At 37.2% G+C, this 17935-nt stretch overlaps 1 pseudogene; it reads right to left on the bottom strand.

Annotated features, from left to right (window-relative positions):
• Window positions 1-15404: 15404 nt before the first annotated feature.
• On the bottom strand, window positions 15405-15922 carry LOC137734561 (isocitrate dehydrogenase [NAD] regulatory subunit 1, mitochondrial pseudogene; annotated as a pseudogene).
• Window positions 15923-17935: the final 2013 nt, after the last annotated feature.

Below are 17935 nucleotides of genomic sequence, written 5' to 3'. Positions count from 1 at the left end.
ATTCGGACATAGCCTATAACACATTAATTTATGTTTAAAAAAAAAACCTAAAAATTAAGCACCAATTCTTTCACTTCAAATTCCATCAAAATCAAACCTCTGAAACAAAAAGTTATTGGGCTTTCTCTTGTGAGGAGGAGTTCAAAACTCACAGTTCCGCAAGATGGGCATCTGCCGTAGATTCGATTTGTCTCGGATTTCACATTCGTTTTCTGCCCTTTGCAAAAATCACAGAGCAGCCACCCTCTCCCATTGCAATCCTCGCAGAGAATCGCCACGTCGGCCTTGGAAAAAACTCGAATCAAAGCAAAAACATGTAAAAGAGCGGTGCCATACCTGTGGAGCTCGAGCATGGAAAGGCTCTGGTTCCTTGCAAAACAACAGAAAAAACGTGTACAAATCTAGCTTCACAGAGATACACAATTCTAGGGTTGGATGAACGCAGGTTTTTTTTTTTTTTATCATTTCAGGAGAGATGAAGCAAATGAAAGCAAATGGAAGCCACTGGAAGCAAATAGAAATCCTGACAAATGGAAGCAATTGGAAGCCACTGGAAGCAAATAGAAATCCTGACAAATGGAAGCATGGGAGAAAAAGTAAGGTTTCAGAACTTCTGAAGCCTCCTTCCAGGCAGAAGTGGCCAATCCTGCAATTCACCGTACAATCTCACCAAACTGAAAAACGATGAAGAGAATGAGGGACAAAACCGGATAGGAACCGTTAATGAACAGTAGCTTTTTATATCAGTTGCTTTAACACGTTGAAAAGCCGGGAAAGAACCAGTTGATGACTACTTTATTTACAACATAACCAACAACGAAAAGTCGGGAAAGAAGAGCAATGATACATAAATTTTTATTGTTTGTTGCGCCAACTCGCTTTTTTTTTAATATTTTTTCTCTGGCCACCCGCATTTTTATCACATTTTTTAATATTTTGTTTTTGTCTTTTATAAGTTTTTATTGTTTGTTGTTCCACAAACTATGTAACCGGTATAAATTGTTATTCTTTATTGTGCCATTTCACCTGGTTTGTGACGCCACAAAGGAAAAAAATTATAAAAATAATTGTTCTAGGGAAAAAATGATTAAAAAATGTGTGTGAGTTTTGAAAAGCAAAGAACCGCATATGATGCAGAGCGGCACCAGAAAGAAGAAAGGGCAAAATGGTCAACTCATTGCATAATTCCAGAAAATGGCAAAAAATTGCTCAGCAAGCGAGGGACAAAACCGGTGGAGCATTATTAATAAACAATATCCATCCACCATTAACAGGGTTCCACCGGTTTTAGTATATAAAAGCTAGATAGTAATGTCCGCACGTTGCAACGGGATTACAAATTGACTTTCTAGCAATATATAAACTTGAGGTAGTATCAGTGTAACATTGACCGATCTAACAAAATTACCATAACAAAGAAAAGAATTTTATTTGCTGTAGAAAAATTATTGTTTTGATACCTTACAAAGGTAATTTGTTCAAAAAGTTGAAGGCAAGCGGTTTTTAATCTTGAAATTCCACAGCATCCTTTGAAAAATAGTGTCCATCATTGGATGAAACTATTGTACCCCTAGAGGAGAGAAAAAAGGATAAGTTACAATCGAAATAGAGGCTTGATCGATGATGATTTCTATGATTTCAGGGGTGTGGAGGTAGTTAGAATCCGCGAGGCACCAAAAACCGACAGCGAGAGAGGGCGAGTTCGAGAACAATAGAAGAGAGGTCTGTGAGAAACCAGCGGAAACAAAGTTAAAAATCCAGAAGATGCAACCCAAATAGAGGGTGGGTCGATGATGAATGATGAACGCGTGGATCGAATGGGCAAAATAGCCATTCGACTGTACAAATGTGGAAACAGCTAGGAAAACAGAGGAAAAAGCCAGGGGCAAAATCTTCCGCCCACTGGTCATCCACAGTGACCACCCCAGTTGAGTTTCAGTATATACTAGTAATTGTGCTAGCGCATTGCCACGGGTTTTAAAAGTGTATTCATGAAATTTGCAGAAAGTTCTACAAACATGTATGTGTAGTCATCGTATTTACAGGAAGGAATAAAAATAGAGAAATAACATATGGTACAGCTTTGTATTGGTAATGGAGCAATTGTAAGAAACAATGTATTAGTAATCCAAAGGTTAAATTTGTGTTGTGGGGTGTAAAAAAATGTTGATTCAAATGTGAGTTTGTGAAGGCTGTTAAGTGTGTAAATTGACAGTTATCACGGATGAAGGTGTTTAGGTATTTAATATTTAACTAAGGGTAGAAATAATATTGTTCTTGTTAATAAGTTAAACAGCTGACAAATAATTTTATCAAAGCAAATAAAAGATGGTGCTAGAATGGTGTATCTTGAAATGAATGATGATTGGAGGCAATGCTTTACACAAAAACTGGCTATGCTGTAAAATAACAGTAAGCAGGAATAAATTTGTATGTATGAAATTGTTTTCAGAACTGGAAAGTTAGGAATCAAACACTGCACGAAAGTAATAAGAAATATAAATCTAGGCTAACAATATGCTTTAGCATTTTTCTTTAGGAACCTCATATATCAGAAGTAATATTTAGCAAATAGTAATTGTATAGTTTCAATCTTATCACTAATGTAATCATGTTGGTTTCTAATCGAAAATCTTATACCGATGCATCTTTGGAAAAAAAAAAATTTGATCTATAACTAAAGCATTGTTTAATCAAATTGAATAATAATATTGTTAATAGAAGGAGACGGTATACAAAAATGGATCAGATATGTTTAGTTCACTGTTTCTGTATAGTACAAAGGTATAAGTTGCTTAGTTATTTCAACTTGCATAATTCGGACAAACGATCATCATTTCCATTATTCCTTCTCAGAATCAACTGTTACGAATTTGTAGGTAAAGACTTTCTTGTATTGGCTTAGTCATAATACATGGCTAATGACTGTGCTGATCACTGAGGGGTTTAAAATGGATGACTAAAAGCATAAACAAAAATGTTCCTACCAAAGATGTACTTGTCTCACATGCTTTAGCTAAATGAAAGAAGACTTTAAAAACAGAGGAATTGTTAAATGTGAACAGGGTAGATCTGTAATGGGAACGTCTTGACTAATACTTTTAGATATTGACGTAAACCCGATCAGTAATCAGGAAAGGGATTAGTCATGTATTCTAGACCAAGTCAAAAGAAGACAGTCATTATCTACATTGAAAACCATGTGATGAAAGGATTTAAAATTTCTGAAACCTTTTGAGACTTACATTGTGGTCTGCAGTTTTTTGATCCCCAATGGAGGTTACCACGAAGGAACATCACAGAGCAGGTCCTATGGAAGCTCCTAGACAATTGGTAAAAGATCATTGCGTACAAATCTGAAAATTGAACAATTCGATCAAATAAAAAAATACAGATAGATATGTTCGTTATACAGAACCTGTGAAAATGGTGCAAGTTTCTATAATAGAACCAATGGGAGGTCAACAGTTCATCAAATACGAAAATCAAATACTGATATTGTAGTTTAATGGAAAACCTGAAAAACACAAATAGATGCTAGAACAACATTGTGACAGAGCGAATGCAGAAATGGATATATTATTTGAGATGTTTTATTTTAAATAAATGAAAAACTAATGAAAAGAAAAGTCGATTAACCAAAAAAACCCAACAATAAACAAAGCTGTTAAAACATTAGGAATAATGGAATTAAAACACGCATTAATCGATTAGTTCCCTGCTTTATTTAAATAGGAAATGGAAATCCATATACAATTACGAAGGATTGAAAGCAGGGAATACATACCCAAACCAACAGTAGCCTTCGAACTCCTGTTAAATCTCAGATTTATCAACGGAGTAAACCAAACGCAAAATCCGCTCTTAGCCGACAAAGCCTTGACAAACCCCCACAACTCAGCATAAAATCAAACTGTTAGGGTTTCGTTCAAATCAATGCAAATTCGAAATACCAACTCTCATATAAGGGTTGCAGAACTTACTTGAGTTAAATAAATTTTTTTTTACGATTATCTGAACAAAGATTGCACCCAGACCACACCAAAAATTGGTCGGAAAGCCGATGACAATTGGGGAGAAACGATTTACAGAGATGCAGAACTTGTCTCAAAACACAATTTTTCCTTAATGCATTACATATTCCTTTATTGATAAATTATTTGCTTACGAATTTGTTACTTTTGTAGATACTTAGAGCTTTTTAGCGTTTCTTTCCTATTCAACAAGACAACATGCTGGCGAAAAGCATGTGCCAAAAATAGTCCAGATCCTATTGGATGTATGAATACTTTCTAAAATACTTCAAGAAATATAACATTTTTAAACTGGCATTGCCCGTTAGATACTTCACATGGTGCCTTACCACCATTAATTTGGGAATATTTCTCGATTCCCTTAAAAGTCACTCATAGCATATAAAGTTCGGAAAGAAGTTCTTTTACTCTTTCTGGTGGGGCTTGCGAAATCTAAGGTTCCTAGTATATCCATTGACAATCAACAATTTTTAGAAAATATGCAACGAAATTTTTTTTGGGGGTCATCTAATTCTGCAACATTGTATAATATTTTGCAGTAATTTTGGGACGAATCTGACAACAAGTACGTATGTGTGGGAAAACTTGTTTGCGATTCTCATTTCTGTCGTTGGTTTGTTACTGTTTCTACATCTCATTGGAAACGTGCAGGTTGGTATGATGAATCTCTCTGTACTTTAATTAACAACAGTCTTCGAGTATGTTAAGTAATTGTTTGATTTGTAGAGAGAGACTTTTACGCAGATGCAAACTACAAAAACAGAGGAGAGGAGACAAAAAGCAGTGGAAGACGAGGAGACGAGACGGAAGAATCGGTTGAAGATGCTAGACGTAGTCAAGTGGATATATGAAAATAATTTCCCTGATGATATAAAGAACGAAATCACGAATAACATCGAGGAAACGTTGAACAAAGACAAAGATACTGATGTCCACAAGCCATTCCTTATTCTTCCCTGGCAAACCCAAAAATCGATAAAACGCTTTCTTTTCATGAAGACACTTAGAACAGTATGTTCTTCAAAACTTGACCTCTCTCCGTCTATTAATTGCATCCATTTTCACTGCAACGTTGTTCGGATGATATATGTCTGTGCGTTCGCGCGCATGTGTATAGGTAGATAAGCTTAAGGACATGAATGAAAGAGTGTTGACATTAATGTGCGACTGTCTGAGGCCAGTGACGTACAGTGAGAACAGCTTCATTTTTTGAGTGGGAGATCCACTAGATTGCATTGTGTTCATTATCGATGGGACAATGTGGACCTACAGGTCGAGTGATAGTCAAGTTGGGCAAGGAATCTCATCAATGGCCATCGAGCGCCTCGAGAAAGGTCACTTTTACGGGAAAGAGCTTTTTGATCGGCCATCAAACTATTTCACGGAACTTCCAGTCTCCAGCAAACATGTCAAAAGTCTGACAGAAGTAGAAGCATTTGTGCTATTGGCCAAGGACTTGGAAACTCTAAGCACTAGTTTGGTACTTGAAGTAATTATAAAAACATGGGTATAAAAAAAAGTTGGGAGCTTGTGTTTGGTAAACATTCAATTTCAGCTTTTTTTCACAATTTTAGGTAAAAAAAAAGCCAAAAACACAAAATTACAAAACTCAGCTTTGAAAAACCATCTTTTTTTTCCTTGCCCAACTTCTACGCAAACTGATTTTGCAAGAGGGAGAATAGCAATCGCTGAAGCTATCTCTCTTGTTCCCCCATATCTCGAAACCCCTAGCATCAACCACACTCATTCTGACCAGGGGTTTCTGCCTTCTTCTCTCGATTTCGATCTCGCACCGTCTGATCTCGATCATACGGTCCTCGACGAGCTTCAGAAACTTCATTTGAAAGATGAGGGGGAGGATGTTGGAGAGCCTGATGAGGTGCAGAAGCTAGATTCAACAGCGAAGGTATAGGAGGATGAAGCTGGTGAGTGGCAGAAGGTGGATTTGAAGACGGAGGATGGAGCTGGTAAGCTGTAGAATGCATTTGCCATGTCGGCTAGATGAAGAAGAATGAGGAAATTAAAATAAAAAAGATGAAGAAGGAGTAGAGAAAATAAAAAGAAATAAAGACAGAAAATTGGGGGGAGGGGGGAGTGGGGGAGACTTCTACATAGATTATTAATAAATGAAGAAGGATGAAAGAAAGATAGAAGACTTATAGAGAGACTATTAATAAATAAAATAATTATTATTTTACATTTAACATCATACTCATTTTATACTCATTTTGGTCATTTCACACAGTCACAGCTGTTTTACATAAAAGTTTACCAAACACTATCATACTGCTTTTTTTCCAAAAGCACTTTTACAAAAAAGTTTACCAAACACTCTGTTGCTTTATTTCACAACTGCTTATTCTCACAACACAGTAGAAATAGTTTTTTTTTTTCAAAACACAGCAATACCAAACCAGCCCTTAGTCTCCAGATTCCCAATACAGTGGGCGAAGAAGGGTTCTCAAGATGAGGAGGACATTGCAGCTTCTATGTTAGCAAAAGCATTCTGTCAAGGAAGGAGATGGCGGTACTTAGGGGGTATTTGTTGCATCGGACTATCTCGGACTGGACTAGCTTCAATGACTAAGCTGGACTGGCTTAAATTAGACTAAGCTGGACTAACTTAGTGAAGCGTTTGGTGCAGGACTAAGAAACTGGATAATAACAAATTCTAATATTATATTATTTAATATATAAATTATTAATATTTTATTATGATCTTATCTTTTTCTCCATCTTTTCCTACCATTTTTGTCCCACTCTCTCCCTCTTCTCTCAGTTCTTTGTCCCACCCTTTCCCTCTCTTTTTTCCTCCCAGACCTCTCAATTCCTGTCTCTCTCATTCCCGGTCAAACTTCTTATCGATTCCAGTCTCTATTTCTCTGTCCTCCCTCCCTCTCTAGCTATACATTGTTCGAATGGAACCTCACGGCTCCATTTTTCCGACGAGTTGCAGGTTTCCCGACGTGTTTTCCAGCCAACCCTCGTTGAATTGGATAAAGTTAGCACCGCCAAAAAATTCTTCACCATCCCTGGACCGAGATCTTAGCTTTGCATGCTCGAATCTGTCATGGATTCGAAGAAGCCCAAACAGGCCGAGACTTCCAGGCCATTTTATATGAAAGTTGGTTGTGAAATGGATCTGAAAGAGAGTTGGAAAGTTAATGATTGATCTAGGTAACCGGAGATGATGAGGAGTCTGTCGGGAGTGTTCGTTGAGCATGACGAGGACAAGAAAGAAAGGATATTCTTAGCTAGTCCCATGGTTATTGGAGGGGTCTCACTTAGACCTCTTAGTGAAGGGTTTTGTCCATGCGAGTCCCCTTTAGTCTTAGTAATGCTAGTCCCAGCATGGAACAAACACGGTATTGGACTAACAGCTAGTCCAGTCCAGTCCAACTTAGTGAGGGCAAACAAACGCCCCCTTAATGTATTAGATATGTTTTTGATGAAATTGGGTTCCAACATAAAACCAACTAGCAAAATATGGGGAGTAGCACAAGATCACATAAGCACATAACAAACCTTGTCCCTCACCGATGTGAAACAACTCTCAACACGCCCCTGCACGTGTGGCGCATAGCAAACCTCGTCACCCAGTTGTTGTCCACGTGTAGGCTTGAAAATCCGCCACACGTGCGGGGGCGTGTTGAGAGTTGTCCCACATTGGTGAGGGACCAAGTTTGTTATGTGCTTATATGGTTTTGGGTTACTTCCTATATTGTCAATTAATTTTATGGTGGAACCTCAATTTCATCAGTTTTAAGAATCAACAGACATTAGCACGAGTTGTTTAAGTAATCAAGTCACTGCAAGTTTTTTATTGATGGTTTTTTAACTTAGACTCCCAATTTCAGACGATGAAATAGTCTATAGAGCCCAACCTCATCTTATGTGCGACTCCAAAGGATTTCAAGTTTTCTGTTTTGAATCTTTGATTGGCCGAATTTACAATTGATAGTGAAGCGATAGTGAGGTTTGACTTGATCTTTAATTAAATAATATGGTAGTTCACTATTGTTACTACCAATAATAAGTAAAAACTATTCAAATGCTCACATGTGGGAAAAGCCAAGCAATTTTCTCTGCTAGGAACAAAAACATTAAAATAACATTAGAAAAGTGTAATGCTACACAGACTACATTGATCACATATTTGTATCACATCTTTAATAGAGAAAGCATCTACCAACACATGTATTTCTCATCTCTAGTAGAAAGATAATACAAATTTTCTACTTTATAGGCAACCAATTTTCTACGTAAAGTCAAGTCGTCAACGTATACTTGTCTACCAAGTCAAGTCGTCAATGATAAAATTAATCAAAGCATAAAAAATAATTGAAATTCCGAGATCCCCTTTGGTTTAATATTGTTGTGCCTGAGAGTGTGAGGAATGGCTGAGTACACTGGTTGTCCGAGAGGTTCTATTATTTAAGCTTTCTTTTTCTCTTAAAAAAAAAAAAAGAAAAAAAAGGCCCTTGGTTCGCGTTGGATAATGATCAACGGAGTTGGGTCCTCTTCCGCGGGCAGGTTAGCGACAAGAGGAGGGAAAAGGACAGGAGGGCAACCATGGCAGTGAATTCTAAGTGATGCAGACAGTTGTGGGCAGTTGTGAAGGGGTCACAAAATTAAAATCAAATCAAATTGGTATCACAAAATGTGGCGGCCTTTTACCAAAATTGTGGTGATGAGTGTTGTCCTTGCATCAATGCGTGAGTTTGAATCTTATCAACTTTCTAATCTAACATCTAATCTAATAAATTTATAATTTGACAAAAAAATTAATATCGCTAAATTAGGTGGCATAATTGAGAGCCATCGGATGAATTTCAGTGGCTAGGATTAAAAGCCTTGTCTAATGTTGTAGGGGAAAAAACCATGCAGAGGATCCAATTCAGAAAATAATTAGTCCTGTGAGTTCCACATGTGCATGTGTCATTTTATTGGGTCGAAAAGGGGAATATATAAAAAAAGGGCAAAACCCAGCAGAGAACTACAAAGGAGGATTCCCAGCAGAGAACTACAAAGGAGGATAAAAAGCACCAGCAACAGGAAGGCTACAAACAAAGCGAAAGAAAAAGACCAAACATTGATCAAAGACGCCCTTTATTTTGAGCCATTCACAGCATTTTAAGGTTACTTCAAAGTTCATGACCATAAAAAAAAATACCCGCTAATAAGAAGATAGGACCCACAAAGTGGCTAATGATGAGGGGAGGTGGAGAGCTGGGAGTTAATCATTAACTAAAAAGTGTACCATGTTTGAATCTAACTCGGGTTCGCGTGATGGACGAGCTGGATCAAAAGAAGTTTTTTTTTTTGTTTAAACAAAAAAAGAAGAGTTTGCCAATTTTTGTTTTATCACCAAATACTAGGTTCAACCATGTTACCACCGTCTACTTTCTCACTAGTGTTACTACCTTCATTATTGTTCTTCTTAGCAGAGTCTTGAACTTGAACAACTTTAACTGCTACATAGACAGCTTGTCGGGCCTAATAGATGGTGCTAACTCTTCTCAAAGAAACCGTACTTGACACTCACGCATCATACACATTTTGTGTGTGTTTGACCTCAACTGATTCCCCTCTTTGCAACTATAGAGACAAAAGAACCATAAAAGCTGTCATTTACCGTAATTATGTTTATGCATTCTAGTACGAGTTTGATCTCAATCAATTCTCATTACCTTAACAACTAACTATTTAAGTATGTAGCAATTTCGACGAATTTGTCGTGTTTCTTCATTTTCAATATTTTCAGTTTTATTATCCATTTATTTGTTCGTTTATTATGTGTGCTATGATATTCATCTAAACTTTAAATGAAAAAAAAAAATCCCGAACTGCTCAAATGCACTGTATTTTTTTATCATTTGCAAAATTACCTCCTGTAGTTTGCCAAAAAATCAAAAAAAAAAAAAAAAAAAAAAAATTAACTCCTGTGACCGGAAAGGGTGATGAAATTTGACAAAGTTTGATGCTTTTTAGGATTGGCATGTCACTATCTTTGATCTAAGTTTCCTTTTTTATTTTTTTATTCAGGATCACCCATCTGGATGTGGAATAAAAAAAAAATGATTATAACAGACTATGTATTGCAAGTAACGAAAAGTAATTATGACTATTTACCTTAATTAGCGTTCGATCCCCCAATCCTCGTCCCCTAATATTGAAAACCAAGTACTATCTCAGCAATTAAAAAGATGGTCTCCAGGATCCCATTATCGGCGGCGAATGAGGCGGTGGACATATTAGCACCTCTGCATGCTCCGAGGATATGAGGATTGAAAGCCAAGACCGACCACCATCTTTGTTGGCTTTTGAAGTGCTTGGACGGGACGAGGAGCACTGCGTGCTTTCGTGTGCTAATTTGATCGATTGTGATTAAACTATATATGTATATTTTTTTTATATTTAATTCTTTTTCATATAATACTAAGACAATTCTACTAAGTGTGTTGAAGACTTACCATTTACGAGATTCGGATTAAAGATCTCTTACAAGTGAAGAGGTATCACTGCCCCTAATACTGAAGATAAATGCTAAGGAGACTCTTAAAAGTGGGACTCTCTATAAACTCTCTGTCATCTCATGTTTTCACACAATGTTTTATATGGACTATCAGCCACCTTATTTTGCTTACACAATGTTTTATATTGTTGACACAGAAATTAACGTTAAACTGTGAGAATAGGACAGTGAGACCATGAAATATCTCTCTTTGAGAAAATCACCTTAACATTTCTTAATCTAAATGGCTGTATATATTCAACATGGGTGCATGAGGTTGATGCACCTCATATTATGTAATTGGCCCCTCCATTTAGAGTTTAGGATTGAAAAAAAGATTTAATAGTTGTGAAAGTTGAATTTAAAGGCTAAAGCCGAAACCGTGTCTCTTGTTTTTTTTCCCCTTCTCATGTTTCTTTTTTTTTTTTTTTTTCTTTTTTTTTTTTTTTTTTTTTTAAACCTCTTTCATTTATGAGATTTAGATTGGATAAATCAAAAGAGATTCAAAAGATAAAAACAAACATATGAGTACAACCAATAAAGAAAAATTGATATGATTCAACCTGAAACTCATTTGAATGTAACAGATGACAACGGGGCTCGAGAATTGATGTTTATTCAAATCATAGGGGCTAATAATCAACGATATGCTCATATTGGTGACATTTTTATTGATGTAATCAAGGAAGCAGTACAAGAAAAAAGAATGTGCGAAAATCAATTTTCCTAATTTATTTTTTAAATATAGGATTGTGGGACAATGATTTTTTGGTCCCACACATTTCACCTCAGGTGGCAGGAAATACTAGAATGCCCATGGCCCATAAAGCTCAGGTGATCGAACTAGTCAAGCTTCCTAGTTAGAATAAGAATAAAGTTATTCCAACGGACTGACTAGTCGGAGCGCGTAGTCAAACAACCATTCTGCTACATGTATTACTTGTCTAGCAAGTAAGGAAACTCTAATTCAAGTTAAATTAGCACATCTTATGGATTAGGCCAGTAATCTTAATCCTATGAGGATTAGATATCTTATCCTAGATTGTTTTCAAGATAGTTCCCGATCTAATTGGGATTACTCTATAGTGATCTCTATAAACACTCTATAAACATCCTAACTAGGGATGGGCAAATACCCATCGTTTATGGGTAACCGCAGTTACCCACCCATTTAAATTTCACGGTTACGGTTATGGGTAACCGTTTAGATAAATAAACGGTTATGGGTATAACCGTTTACTCGCGAAATTTAAATGGGCAGTTATGGGTATTAACCGCGGTTATAAACGGGTAACCGTTTACCCGTTTATTTTATATATGTAAACTTAACATAAAACCATGTTTCCTATTGGACAAAACTTAGATCAATGCTATTGACTATAGTGCATGGTTTTTGTATAATATAGTTTTCCTTAACCACTTTAAATTTTATGGTCCATTATATATGTTATGTTAATACTTTACATTCCGAGTTAAATAACCCAAGAATATTGCCTTTTAACAGATTTTGTAACCCAAGAATACTTATTAAATTTTATATTACATTCATTGATAACAGTTAAAAATGTCATTCGTAAACTATTATTTGAATTATTAGAATGGTATAAGGACTTAAAAAAATTAAAATATGGAAATGTATGATGAATGTATAACGGTGTTTAATTGTCAGAAAAAAAAATTATGACAAATTTTTCTTTTTTAATTTTCAAGTTGTTAAAAAAACACATAGATGGGTGAAAAATGAGTTAATGGTAAAAAAGAAAGGATAAATGGGTAAAACCGGTACTAAACGGTTATGGTTAAATGGGTACGCGGTTATGGGTATGGTTAACCGTTTATAAATGGTTATGGGTTTGGGTATAACCGTTTAAGCAATTACCAATGGATAAACGGTTATGCGGGTATGAGAATAAACGGTTATGAATAAATAATCGCGGTTACCCGCCGGCCATAACCGTTGCCGATCCCTAATCCTAACTTGAGTATTTATTAAGGATCTCTCTTGTTCTCTTCGGGACCTCTCTTTGACTCTCTGATCAATACATATTCTCTCTCCGATACAGATATTCCCATAGTCACAGTCGTCTATGTGTAGAAATGGAGAAGCATCTCCTCCATGCCCCGCCATAGGCTATATGTCAAGGAGTGTTCATGATGTAGCATGCATCACACTGCTCCTTTCTTATTAACTATACCAATGATTTGATTCTCCATCCATAGAGACATGTAGGTAGTCCGGTTTGGATTCAATCACACACCTAATTAACCTCATTCACCTCTTTCCAGCGTTTATAGACAATTCCTACAAATTTAGCCTCTGCTCATGAATGTGTGAAGATTTGGTTCCAACAATTTGTGATTTCATTGAGCGTGAACTCATATTTAACCGGTCCACGACCTCTACCATGAGAAACGATAAGATATCCCGACGGAGCTTTGATTGACGTTCTAAGGAACGAAGCGAGGGCTCTCTCTTCCTAAGCAGCGTTCTGCTATGAATTAGAACTAAGTGCAGAACAATATTACAAATTGTGTGAGGGCCAATTTGCTCTGAACTAAAACAACACAACTGCTTCGACGAGCATAGCAGAGTCCCAGCACCCGAAGAAATTCAATGGGGACATATCACCCCTAAAGAAAGCACAAAGTTTAACTCCAGAACTCCGTTGAAAATCTGAGGTTCAAGACGACCTCAGATCCATGGAAGAACGCAAGCACACAAGGCATACAGAGAATGAAGCCGGACTTGGCCTATTCCGAAATAAGTTAGCATGAACGGTTAGGTTCACAAAAGCTTGCAAGCATGGATTATAATCCCTAAACCAAAGGCAAAGGCAGGTTTGGCTCTGTGCGGACCAATACCTCATCACAAATTCAACTCGTAAACCTCTCATCTGAAGTCTACAATTAGCTTTTCATGCGACTCAGTCCGAGTCCATCAACGCTCTGACTGAGGCAGTGCTCGTAAAATACTTGGGTCAATTTAATCGTGCCTTAAACTCATTTTGCGGACTAAAAAGGATCCTCATCGTAATATCAACTTTCCGAATGAATTTCAACATAAGGCCAGTTGGAGATAAAAGCTAAGACGTTGAAGATCATTGTGTCAAATTTACAAAATTTCAAACATCCAATCCTTCCAGTTTTTCTAACAAAGACAGTCGAAACTGCATTCTCGTCATAATTGCATAGCAGTGGGAAAAGATCAGAAGTAAAAGCTACAATGTTATTATTTTTTCAGAATTTTCCAAAAAACAGAATAGTATCAAATCTGGCATGCAAAGCAGCTGAACAGTCGTGGGTACTAATGGCGAGAGTTTGTCAACAACACCAATCCATTAGCATCTGCAGCAACGTCCTCAATTATGGCCAAGGACTCCGGGCAACTCTAGCTCAGTATCTATCTTTGGCCTCAAAACCATACTAGTTGATAATAGCCAGACTAACATTTCTATTAGGGATTGTTGATGTATGTTTATATTGTTGGAGAACAATCAGTCATATATTGTTTGATGCAAAATAAGGATCAACTTAGAAAAGAGATCACTCAGGGTTGGTTTGGTATTGCTATGCTTTGAAAAAAAGCTGATGTGAGAATAAGCAGTTGTGCTATGAGAATAAACGGCTGTGAAATAAAGCAGCAAAGTGTTTGGTAAACTTTTTTGTAAAAGTGCTTCTGGAAAGAAAAAAAGTAGTATGATAGTGTTTGGTAAACTTTTATGTAAAACAGCTGTGACTGTGTGAAATGACCAAAAAGGGTATTAATTTTATTTTCTTAACAAATAAAAGTGAATTACTAAATATATTTTATTTTTAGAAGAAAAATATTTATAAACTTTATCTTAAATATTAATTAGTATGACAAACTACTTCAATTGAAATATTTTAAACTAAATAGCTAGGATTCATTAGTAGAATATTGTTAATGTACTTGAAAGTAGTCTAATTAGATGCATTCATCAAACTTGTTGCTATTCTATTTCTTAATGCCTCTATCTCATGTGATCCTTCAACTTGTTGCAAACATCTACTTTAAATTTCAATAGACAACTCATTTTTACCTCAACAACATAGATAGGTCTTTTGGCTAAAATGAAGAGCAAGCATAAAGCATCTGAAGCTGAGGGTTGGGCCCAGATGAATACGTTTTCTCAAATGCAAGATGATCTAATAAACAGAGCCTTTTGCCGGTGTGGGGTCTGGGAAGTGCCACATGAACAGTCTTACCATTTTGTGGAAAGGATACTTCCCATTTGGAACCCAGATTACAAGGGCAAATACCAAGTCCTAGATTCAATACCGAGTCCCAGATTACTATCTTTCTATGCTTACTTCTCGACCTACCACATCAACTCCACATAGACATCAGACTCGAAAAACTCAGTCAATGTTTTGATGTGACTCACAGGTTTTCAACTCTCAAACTCTTTTCCATTTACTCTTTTACTTCTTCATAGGTCATCACAATAGCATAATACCAAAGTGTAGCTCAATGCTGGCCAGTCTTGACTTTTTAGGCAACAATAAGGTTGACAAGCCCAAGCTATGAAATACAAGAGAGAAGGACATAATTTGTTGCAAACAAACTCCTAATCACTAGGCAAACACATCTGCCAAACAAAATCCTAGTAACTGATGTCAGACCAAGTCCAAAATTAAACCAAATTATCCACACTTAGTCAAAGAAGAAGCAAAAAATAAAACTTTAATCATGCCACGAACACATCCACACTCCACATATAAAAACCATATGCACAAAACAAAATTCTGAGCTGAAGTGCATTACCATCACATCAAATTGCTCGGGCTACGAAACAATTTGCATACAGCAATTGTCCACAATGATTTCATTGTAATTAATACTTGGGGTACTTTGTAGCAACCTCTCTGCAGGACTCCAAGAACAACCCATCAGCTAGCTTCATAATGTTGGCTTTGTGCACAACAGTCACCTTCTTCCTGTTGTTCAAATAGGCATACTCGAAAGCGTACTTGGCAGTTCGCTTCGAGCAGAACTTGGTGATCACCTAACACATTCACAATCAATTCCCAATTTTCACAAAACTGCAGAGCTAAAGATTGAATTTTGGGTTTTTGATTACCTTGAGGCTGTCAACGACGCTAGGGACGACCTCGTGCTTGAGCCCGGCGTATTCGCCCTCGGTGTTCTCTCGACAATGTCCATGTTCTCGTGGCGGGTGGGGAGGCTGGGTAGGTTGAAGCAGTTTACTAGCGAAGCGTATAAGTCGAGCTCTTTTCTCAGCTGCACGTTGAGCAAGCTCACGCCGCCGCCCACCGGAGTCTTCAGCCCGCCCTTCAAGCACACCTTGTTTTTCCGGATCGACTCGATCACCTCCGGCGGGACTCGCTTCATGTCGTCGTGGACATGAATTTTTTCCAAGAGAATTTTTCCCAGATCGACTCCTTTTTTCCACAAACCATATCACCTTCCCCAATTAATTTTTTCCCCACCCTCCATCCCCAATTATTTTTCCCGACACCCATACCCTCATCCCTTTGCTCTTCCCACCCCTCTTTCCCTCTCAATCTCCCATCCCCAAATTGAAAAATCCAAACAAATAAATAACAAATTTTTACAAGAGAAGCTTACCAAAGGAACCTGGAGGAACCTGGAGAATGAGAGAACTAGAGAAACCTGGAGAACGAGAGAGTGGTTTTCCTGGTTCGGGTATGCGAGAGCGTTGAAGGCAAGAGCTGAAGGAGGGCAATTTTGGATTATTGAAAATTTCATTAAACGCACACTGTTCACCCGTGTTTTTGAAAATAAGCTGTTTTTGGAAGCTGCTATTTGCAGCTTCTGGTCAGCTTCAGGTTTTGGGCTTTTTTTCATCCCCAACTTTGAAATAAAGCTGTTTTTCAAAGTTTACCAAACACCAAAAATCTTCCTAACTTCTTTTCATATCAGCTTTTTTTTTAATCAACACCAAAAATCTTCCTAACTTTTTTTCATATCAGCTTTTTTTTTAATCACTTCAATCTCAGACTGCACCTTAGTCGAGTCTTAAGCTGGGTAGACTTGGAAGAGTGATCTTCGCCTAGAACCCCGCAAAATAAGACTCGGGTCACCCTTGACACCACTGTGGTGCCGGCCGAAGGGTTCTACTAATTTAGAAGAATTTTGGTAGAAGTTAGCCTAAAAAATCGTTAATAATTACCATCTTTGGGTAATAATGCCTCTTTCATAGAGAAAATGTGGAGAACCTCTCGTGTTTGTCCGATATGGGATTCAATGCTCGTTTACTGAAAATGAATGTGTTGGCGACACCTGGCAGGGTGCCAAAATAGGTGTGAAAGAGGATATTCGTCAGATCATTTCGTTCATTGTAAATCGTGCGATCAGTTTTTGTTAGGTACTGTTTGTATTCAATTTTATATAAAAAAAATTATAATGATTTCTGACTGCACGATATATAATAAACGGATGTAATTTGAGAATCCGGTGAGGATCCTCACTCGTGGAAGTTCCATATTGGTAGATCAGGAGCCAATCGTAAGTTGACATGTGGACGAGTCTTTTTCGGGTCAAAGTGTAGATCAGGGTTTAACTTGGTTGCTGGGTGAAACGTCCGGGTGCTGGGTCAACACACGGCCAATCTATTGTGCAGCACTTGGGAGACGTTGCCTTGGTGGAGTCGAACTGGGTCCATGTTCAAGAGTTGGGTAGATAATAGTTGACAGAGGAAGGGCTTGACTTGATCGAACTTTGCCAGCATGTAAGCATGCTGCATGGCAGAGATGGGTTATTTGCAATCACCCAACCTTGCCAAGATGTGAAATATGGAAGGGGTGAGTCTTCTTGACAATCGCTCAACCTTGTCATCACTTGGGTAGGGAGTTGTACGGATTTATATTTTGATACTCAGCCATCCATGACATAAACATATATAATTTTAGAATAATAAGTAATAGATCACGAAGTCTATGTTATACATACTTAGAAAGTTATATTGCTTGAAAAAATGATATAATAAATAGAGGCACAAGGCCTAAGGGAATGAGGCATGTTGTGTATTAACGTCTTTGAATCATGACGAACTAGTTTGCCTATTAAACCTATTTTATGAGATCTCCAATCAGTTAAGTTAGGTTTCCGTTGAGCCGATTCATTCATTGTGTCAAAGTAAGCAACACTTCATATGGCATTCCTTTTTTTTTTTTTTTTCCTTTGAATGAATAGCCATATATGCCACTTAAATATGAATAATCTGCTCATTGTTCAATACAAAACTGAAACAGTACTCTATTTTATTTGGGCAGTAGCTCTTCAGTAAGAGTTTTTACTTTTTATTAACAACTTCATGAATACACATGGGTTTTCTCAACAAAACCTATCAAATCACCCTCAGTGGCCAACCAAATATCAATC

Source organism: Pyrus communis, chromosome 7 (genome assembly GCF_041283825.1).
Source record: "Pyrus communis isolate YQ-2024b chromosome 7, ASM4128382v1, whole genome shotgun sequence".
NCBI classification, from domain to species: Eukaryota; Viridiplantae; Streptophyta; class Magnoliopsida; order Rosales; family Rosaceae; genus Pyrus; species Pyrus communis.
This window is presented reverse-complemented; position numbering and strand designations above follow the sequence as displayed.